Source organism: Pollicipes pollicipes, unplaced genomic scaffold (genome assembly GCF_011947565.3).
Source record: "Pollicipes pollicipes isolate AB1234 unplaced genomic scaffold, Ppol_2.1 Scaffold_3447;HRSCAF=4054_pilon_pilon_pilon, whole genome shotgun sequence".
Lineage (NCBI taxonomy): Eukaryota > Metazoa > Arthropoda > Thecostraca > Pollicipedomorpha > Pollicipedidae > Pollicipes > Pollicipes pollicipes.
In genome coordinates, this window is record NW_023596297.1 from 14,156,679 (window position 1) to 14,165,659 (window position 8,981).

Genomic DNA, 8,981 nt, shown 5'->3' on the forward strand with positions numbered 1-8,981 from the left:
TCTAAGTCAAACCCCACATCGCAACTTTTAGGGCACATGCCGATAGGCCTATTTGCTGTAACACATTGAAGAAAGATCAGCCACGCAATTACACCTCGTGTGTGCACTGCGACCACAAAGGTAGGTCAATGATTTTTAAATAGGATAGGAAGGGAACTGAGCGTATTCAAGTTACTTTTAGCCCTAATCATCTTTCATCTGTTTCTTCTTGCTCTTATTTTCATTTGTGTCCGAATCCAGCTTAGGGCTCCAGATTTTAATCACTTCAAACGCTAAAACTGCTGGACCAGAGCCAGAATTTCAAGAAGTTCCTTAAAATTGCTGGACCAGCCCGAGCCCAAGTCCAATCGTCCCCAACATGAGTCCGAGCTCAGCCCCGAGTCCAGCTGGGCTCATCCCCGCCGGGAAGCAAGGCCCAACTCAAGTCTCTTGCAAATTCCAACATGCAGTCACACTCACTTTGAGAGCTTCTCTACGAGCAGTCTTGTCACAGTTCTTCGATGATAAAGAAATTTAGCAAGACGGACACATTACATGTATTATAGTGCTTGCAACTTCCATACAACGGAAATTTTGGTATCATCGCAAAACCGCTTGGGAGCATACTCTCCATTTATCATGTTTTTTAGTCGAGGAAGATTGAACACGTAATTAATCGATGCGCCTGTGAAAATGCTGGCTTGTAGTCCCGTGGACCACTGAAACACAGGAGCTTGCGGCACTATGGTCAATTTTGCGCGCTTTGACGGTTCAGCCATATATCGCCGGGTCACCAGTCCATTCGGACACACCGAAATAAACACAACCGGGCTGGTTGCTCACTAGCAGCACTTGATGGAACGGCATTAACTGGTACACGATGTTCCGGGCTTTTATTGACAATCCATGCCACGTAGCTTAGCCCAATATTCATACCATAAGTTGTGAGACAATATGCGTTGTCTTTTACTCACGTTTCACATTTATCTCTGTTGCAACCACGGAGCAGCGACCAATGACCGGCCGGGCAAAGGAAGGGCATCGGCGAGGGTTATGGGAAATATAAATAGTGCTATGGCCCAAAAGATGGCAGCACCTATCCCAGGCTGTTCCAAAACCGCTGTAAAATTGAACTGTTCACCTGATCAGCATCGCCATAAGCCATGTTGGAGACACCATTTAGAAGTTAGGAAGCAATAGCACAGCCCAGAAATTTAAGATGGATTGATTCAACCCTAGCAATACTATGCGCAGGATCATTCGTGTCACTCGCCAGGATAGCACCAGCACTGGTCTGTCCAGCCCTTTGCTTGCATTTCAATTGAAACACGGACGCCAAGCGGATTTGGCCATGGGGAGTAAATCTACCCATACATGTTCCGATCGGAGCGGTCTCCATCACCTGACTGGGAATCAACAGGCGTCGTCTGACCAACGCCCATGGAGTGGAACCTGACGATCGCCGACACACGATAGGCCGGGCGCAAACACGCCAATCCGTAAAAAAACGACCCACCTACGACCAACTGCAACGACTCTTTGGTAAATATAACACCGCAGCCAAACTGGTCTCACACTTCAAAGCATAAGCCACACTCACACAGACAGAGATTACGTACCGAGCAAAAGCAGAACTGAGCCACTGGGCGTCATCACAATCATGATCGTCATCCATGGCAACACGAAGTAAACTACGTGACGACACCGCAACAAAGAGGGGAAAACGCACAGCACGTTCCGCTACATAAACGGCCTAGACTACGGTGCTAAACCCGCTTGAGGCCAACATCCAGAACTCGACTGCTCGGCGCGGCGCCAGTGTGGGTGAAACGCCATGAAGTGCCAACTGTCACTCACCGACGTTACACGCACTCAGGGCAACCGCCTCCCTCCTCTTACACAGCTCAATCGCAGCTCACCACCAGCGATGCGCGCCACGAGGCGTTCAGACTCCGCTCCTCTTACCCCCGGGCCAAGACACCCCACCGCAAGTGCCACGAGGCGTCCAGACTGTGTTCTCCTAGCCACCCGTTCACGGCACCCCACCCCACGTGCCACGAGGCGTCCAGACTGCGTTCTCCTGGCCACCGGGCTACGACACCACACCACACAACACCTCACCATTTTACAGCAGCGCCCGCGCCTCCTGCCCGGCACGAGGGCCGCCCCGGGTCACACGTCCTCCTACACCACGACCGAGGCAGAGTGCGTGCTCAGCGCCGCAACCGCGCCACTCCAGTCCTGCCTCCTCCGCCGGCGGGGCGGCTCATGCCTGCTCCTCCACCACCACCGAGAGCGGGTCCGGGTCATCGGCGGAGAGCGCCGGCGAGGGGGCGTCGCCCGAGCCGGGCGACTCGTCGGCCTCCACCACCAGCGCCTCGGCGCAGCCCAGCAGGTGCAGGTCGGCAGTCTCGCCCGACTCCTGCTGGCGCGGGGGAGCGGGTCACACACGGCCGCAGCGGGCGGGCGGCGGCGGCGGGGGGAGCGATAGGCGACAGGCATGTCAGCACGCTGCCAGCCCTTCTGAGTCACCAGCGTACACCGCGAAGTGGCCAGGAATCACACACAGCGGGCAGTCATGTTCACAACACTTGTGTCAAGATACTACCTATATGCTGGTAGCATATTTTCACATCCAACCCAACCCATCCCGCCGACTTGTTTGCAGGTTGTCGAACAGGCCTTTGCCTGTTTGACAGCCGGACATAGCCGCGCGCGGGTTTACAACGGGGACCGATCCGCTGCCTTACGAGCACGTCTTCAACCCGCTGACTGCCCCCCCCCCCCCCCCGCTACGCCCTTCTCGGGCCGCGCGGCGAACCTCACCTGCGGCCGGTCGCCGTCGGAGGGCAGCACCAGCACCTGGGCCGTCTCGCCGTTGATCTCGACCGTGCGCACGTCCAGCTCGGTGAGCAGCAGCTGGATGCGCTGCGGGCTGGCCGGGGCGGCCGCCGCCTCGGCGCCCTCCTGCGGCGCACAGGCGGGCGTCAGCAGGGCGCCGGCCGGCGAGCGGGCGGCCGTGCCGGACGCAGTGCCGGACGCTCGGGGAGCCGAGCCGGGCCCAGCCGGAGCGATTCAGGCGTTCGGAGCCGACCTAGCCAGCGGCTACTGGCCTTGTGGCCATTCGAACGACACAGCGAATCGCCCAACAGCCGGGAAGCAGTGAATATATGTCTTGGTATGGGTCATGCCAGTGCTACAAAAGAAGCCAAGAGGACCTGGGCACGGGAAAGACAGGAGCAGTCACAAGAATGGGGAAAGGAGAAGGAGAACGGAGAAAGAGTACATCATCATCATCATCATCAAAGAGTACATCCGCCTCCAGTGCCTGACAGCGCCGCGGGGCCGGCGTCGGCCTCCGGTCGACAACATCAGCAGAAGACACCAGATGCACGGTTACAGCGTGTACAGCAATCGTGCATGAGTTGGATCATCGCGAGTTAGTGGCGCGAGAAAACGGATATTGGACGAAGAGTGAGAGACGTCAGCGAGTCGTCCCTGCACGCTACCCTTCCTTGCCGACAAAGAGGCAGAGCTTTTCCGGTGCCGCTTCAGCAAACCCACTGGCCAGACATTTCATGCGGTTCCACGTTTGCACGTGATGACACCAATTCGCATCCATTTCAAGGTGACGGCACCCCTACGCACCGCAGCTAACATGGCCAAAAATGAGAAAGTTTTCAGATGACAGCATTGGGCGCGCTTCAACTAGCTGGGGACGTCACGCATGGCGCAAGACCTGCTCAACGACCAACACATTCCAGGCACCAGGCACGCGTCACGGTCCCTTCTCCAATGTTCAATGTCAAACAGTCGCGGCGCATGGCTGCACCCGACAGGGGTGCCCGAGTGCAGGGGGCGGATATCGCACCTTTTGCTCCTGAGAAGCCGGGTGCGGAGCGAGCCAGCTGTGTTCGCGCTCCCGGTGCGACTGGAACGTGCTCATGTTGCGGAAGTTCTTGCTGCACACGTCGCACACGATGAAGCTCTGTAGGTGCACCATCTGGTGCTTGTACATGGTGGAGTACTCCGTAAAGCTCTTGTCACAATCCTGCAATTGATGGATCCAGGGCATCAGAAAACAGCGCGCAACACATAAAAATGAAAGCCTCATAACCATGCTATGCAAGCCCCAGTCACGTACTGCACCCAGCAGACTCCCCGGATGGTTAATTGGCCAGCCTAGGAAACTGGAGTCGATAATTCCCAAATGAGCTGTTGGGTTGAACGCACCGGTACATTTCCTGCTGTTTAACACGAGTCTCCCCCGGATGCAATCACAGCACTGCTACCGATGAGATGTACCGATGTACCGATGTTCTCCCCACCCGATGACATGTGCTTTGACCAAAGCCGCTGAGCTGACTGAACCGGCATATGTGACCGACCAAACCTACCACCAAACCCGGACGCACGACCGGTGAACTCGGTGGATTTGACCGACGTCACATTGGAACGTGAGGGGCCGAGCACAAATTTGCGTCTGTGTGTGTGGGGGGGGGGGGGGGGACTATACAGCAAAACGGGGAAAAATCCCAGAAATCCTATAAAAATCCTAGGACTGTTGCACCTACCGGATGCTTGCAGACAAATGGCTTCTCCCCAGTGTGCGTTCTCATGTGGTTCTTGTAGTTCGTCTGGGACGAGAACGCCTTCGAGCAGTTGTCAAATTCGCACACGTAAGGTCTCTCACCTGCGTCGCACAGGGTGAAAGGCAACGTGTTCACAGATTAGATCAACAGACGACATGAAACCACACGGCGAGGGCGGGTCACACATCCCATCACCAGATCCCCGCAGAAACACTGCACAGACAATCAGCACAAACAACACAGCAAAGTGACCTTTCGAAGACGACTGGCCGGACACACTCAAACTTAACGATGTTACGAACAGTCGTTCGTAACATCGTTAAGTAAGTTGTTCGTCCACGCAGCTCGCGACAAGGCACCGAGAAAGGGCGTCCTCCACTACGAACCCACCCGTGTGCGTCCTGACGTGGACCTTCCTGATGTCCAGCGTTGAGAACCTCTTGAAGCAGCCGCGGAAGCTGCAGGCGTACGGCTTGTCGCCTGGCGAGATCACGCGGGCCATCAACACCGAGAACAGTACGCAGGAGTTCTGCCCGCGGCAGACGAAGCGGACGCGATACGTCGAAGGAAAGCGACATGAGTCCCTTGATAACAGCTCGAATCGGGCTCGCGGAGCAAACTCGAGGGTTCCATAGAAAGGCAAAAAAGATACGACCCCTGGACTGTGCCACAGCATGCACTTACTGACAACCGTTCCTCACACTGGCAGCGAAGCTTGTGTGTCATTGGGGCTTTACGACGTACTCAGCTGCTGGGGCTATATGGCGTCGCCTGCCTCTCACCCTGGCAGGAAGGGCGGTCACCGCGGGGAATCGAACACCGTACCTCTGGTTTCCCAGACGCGCAGTGGTTAACGCAGACGCGCAGACCACTACACTACCGGCACCCCGGCAGCGAAGCTTGGAAACGAACAATGGAGCGGCCGATACGAGATTTACGTCCTGTAGCCATTAAGATCACTATACCATTGCATTTAGCAAAGATCGAACGCGAGCCACGACTTCTCCTGTCTCTTTCGCCAGCTACGTACCGAACTAACCTCGAATTTCCAGCATCCCTGACATCCCGTGAGAAAAAACCGCCGGCCATATATACAAATCACCGACATCTTTTGGTGAATCACATTCCACGGTGTTTCAACATTAACAACGCAAGCACGTGTTTCAGTACACCTCACATCCCCTGTCAGCCAGCCAGCCGGTCGAGCTCGCCCCTCCCCCCCCCCCTCCACTGACCTGTGTGAATGCGCGCGTGCCGGCGCAGGTCACTCGACGTCTTGAAGGCCTTAGTGCAGCCCGCCACCGTGCAGCCGTAGGGCCGCTGTCCCGTGTGCGTGCGGCAGTGGGCCGACATGCTGTAGAAGCTGGTGAAGGTGCGGCCGCAGTCGGCCCACTGGCAGGCGTGCGGACGCTCGCCCGAGTGCACCATCGCGTGAGACTGCGGCAGCCGGCCGCCGGTCAGGGAGCGCATGGCAGCGGGCGGGCCGTGGAAGGACGAGCCTTTGCTGAATGTCTCCAACGCGCTCTTCGCGCTTCTTCAATCATTTAAGTATTCAAACAGAACTGAATTTCAACGCTAGAGTTACACATGCATACACCGAAATTTACCCCATAAAGTGCTCTACACCAATGCCACTAAAATAGACACTCAAAACATCCGTGACTTTTTAAATTTTTGTAGCTTTGCATGCATTTTCACCTCCGTAAGCCAAGCGTTACATTAACAGATACGCAAGGCGTCGGAGGCCGCCGCCGGCCGCACTCTCAGCGGCGGGCCGGCGCGCGAGGCCCCCGTGCATGGGACAGCCTCACCTTCAGCGAATGGTATGATAGGAACTTCTTGTCACAGCCTGCAAAATCACAGGAGTGGGACGTGCGCGCCGCCTTCTTCTCCTTGGCCCTTCGTTCCAGTGGCAGGTCCATCACGACACATGTAGTTGGCTGAGGCACCTCCCCAGCCACTTCCGGGTCATCTGAGGCCACAGCTGAGCATGAGTACTGTGTATTACAGGTGCTATGACTTTATTCAGATGGCTCTGGTGGATGTCCTTCCAACCAGGGGTGTACTTTCAATGAACCAGTTGGGGGACTAGGTGATCTACTTGATATGCTATCTAAGCTGTGCCCAAGCCATGCTGTTCTGCAGGCATGAATTTTTTTCATCCAAAGGAGTGACCAACTTCAAAACACTATCATACTGCCTTCCAGCAGCTTCACATGGTCTCCAACTGAGCACTGATGGACACCATCAATAACAAAAGACATGTCAAATACACATGTATGCTCACCTTGCTGCATGCTATCTTCTGTAAGCGGACTGACATCACCCAGCTTCAAATCCTCAACAGTGCCATCACCATGGTCTGTATCTGAAAAAAAATGAATGGAAAGATGTGTGAAACCACAACTTGAGGTGTTCATACAAAAGGCAAAGTGGGATGGCATCATCACTACTTGACTTAACAAGTGCCTTGATGGCCTGTTAAATGGAACACTGCTGGGAGGGGATGGGGTGGGGGTGGGGGGCAATTGGTCCTGATGTCTAAAAAACTAAGAGGCAAAGATACAAAGTTGATGAAATGCATAGAGTCAAATGCACACTCACTGTGTGTCATGTCCAATTTTGAGGCCCATTGGTCACAACTTCTGGGTCAAATAAGGCCAAACAAGGTCCAACTCCAGATAAGTGTCTGAAGTCACCTCAGACCTCCTTATGTGACCACCTTCAATCTAACCACCTCATCTATTTACTTCTTCAAGGCAAAAGGTAACTGATATTACTCTCAGGTCAGTGACATCATTTGACCTTCAGAGGGTCACTGTGACCAAAACCTGCAAAATTGTTTTGATTTCTGAATTTCAATAAGTGCCAAGGATTACACCGGGAAGCATGTTCCTAAAATTCTACGCTAACCTATTCTGACCTTTATAAAGTTCAAACACATTTCTTGATCTCACTGTGATCCAAAATTTTAAATAAGCCCACAGAAAAGTAATCTACAACTGCAACCCTACTCATGTAATTGTCAAATAAAAGTCTCAAAGATGTGCAGCTTCATCTAACACCATGATGTCATATCACATTGGATAATTCTCAAGAAATGGCTGCTGCTGATAGCCATAGCCTGACTCTGACTAGCCAAAGCTCAGTGACCTTACAAGCTAAAGGACATTTGTTTAATGCTGAAGGATGAACTGGACAAGCTGGAGCAGTGTGAAATAACCCTATAGCTTTAATTATCACACATAGCTGCTCAGGCCATCTGCATCCCAAGATATCTTCTTTTCTAACAATCAGATTTATTATCTTAAATTTTTTACAAACTATACTGGTTAAAAAACATACAGCTTAACCAGCCATGAGAGCAATGCTGTTGTAATAAAAAACTTACCTGATGCAGATGGCTGACAGAGTTCAACAAGCTTATGGGATTTATTATATTTTTTCCCAATATTTGTGGTTTTCTCATGTTTCCTATAAATGTATAGTGGAATACTTATCCTCACAGTCACAGATGACAAATGACTACTACCAAAAAAGCTCTACAGATACATCTAAAATGAAAACATCATTTGCACTGAATTAGAAGAAACATTTGGACCAGAAGTCATCAGCCACCAAGTGTGTATAAATGCCAGATCATACATGAATGTCACAACTGTGTTCTCAAGAGAGACATTGAGTTTTTTGTGGTGGTGAAATGATGCTATAAACTGAGATGAACAAACCATAAGAAAATTAAAAAAAACACTGAGAATGTTGCTAAAATGACTTCTGTAATTTGGCATGTCATCTCATAAAGTTGTCATTAAGTTATAGTTGTTAGGGATGCAGGCAAATTGTACAAAACACAAAAAAACACTTTGGGTGTGACAAATGCCCTGTATGTTCAACTTTTAACATGCAAGTCACAAGGTCACACCCACTATTTGCTGCAAATTTTCAGAACAGTACCAAGGTGCATAGTTTCAAAAAACTATTTACTAGGCAACTACAAGTCATGGAACACCAGTGGCATATGGAACTAGTGGAATCATTGAAAACTTGGTCAAACATTGATCAGATAAAAATCAATAGAAAAGAGTGATAGAATTCCATCTCATAAAAGCCCCTGTGAAATTAAATAGTGATTGCAGTCCTGTGGACAGAGTATAGGAGCTTGTTTGAAATTACGTTCATAACAGCATTGACCCCATTAATTTTCCCCACACAAGCAAAGGCTAATAACTGCAAATGAACTAGTTCATTACCGTGCGCTGATGCCAATTACTTGTTTACCAAGCAAAATATCTGTCCGCCGCAAATTCAAGACAGCTGTATTCCCAAGAGCTTGCAACGACCTTATGCCTGCTTTTAGCTCATAGGCCAAGAAAGCATAGTGCCTCAAGCAGATACTCATGGGTACCCCAA

At 51.8% G+C, this 8,981-nt stretch overlaps 1 long non-coding RNA gene across 1 annotated transcript; it reads right to left on the minus strand.

Moving 5' to 3' along the window:
• Window positions 1–520: 520 nt before the first annotated feature.
• Window positions 521–3,874, minus strand: LOC119091209 (uncharacterized). The gene is made up of 3 exons (XR_005093376.1): window positions 3,851–3,874; window positions 2,806–2,946; window positions 521–2,401 (listed from the first exon to the last, which is right to left on the minus strand). It is a non-coding gene; the product is annotated as an uncharacterized LOC119091209 (long non-coding RNA).
• Window positions 3,875–8,981: the final 5,107 nt, after the last annotated feature.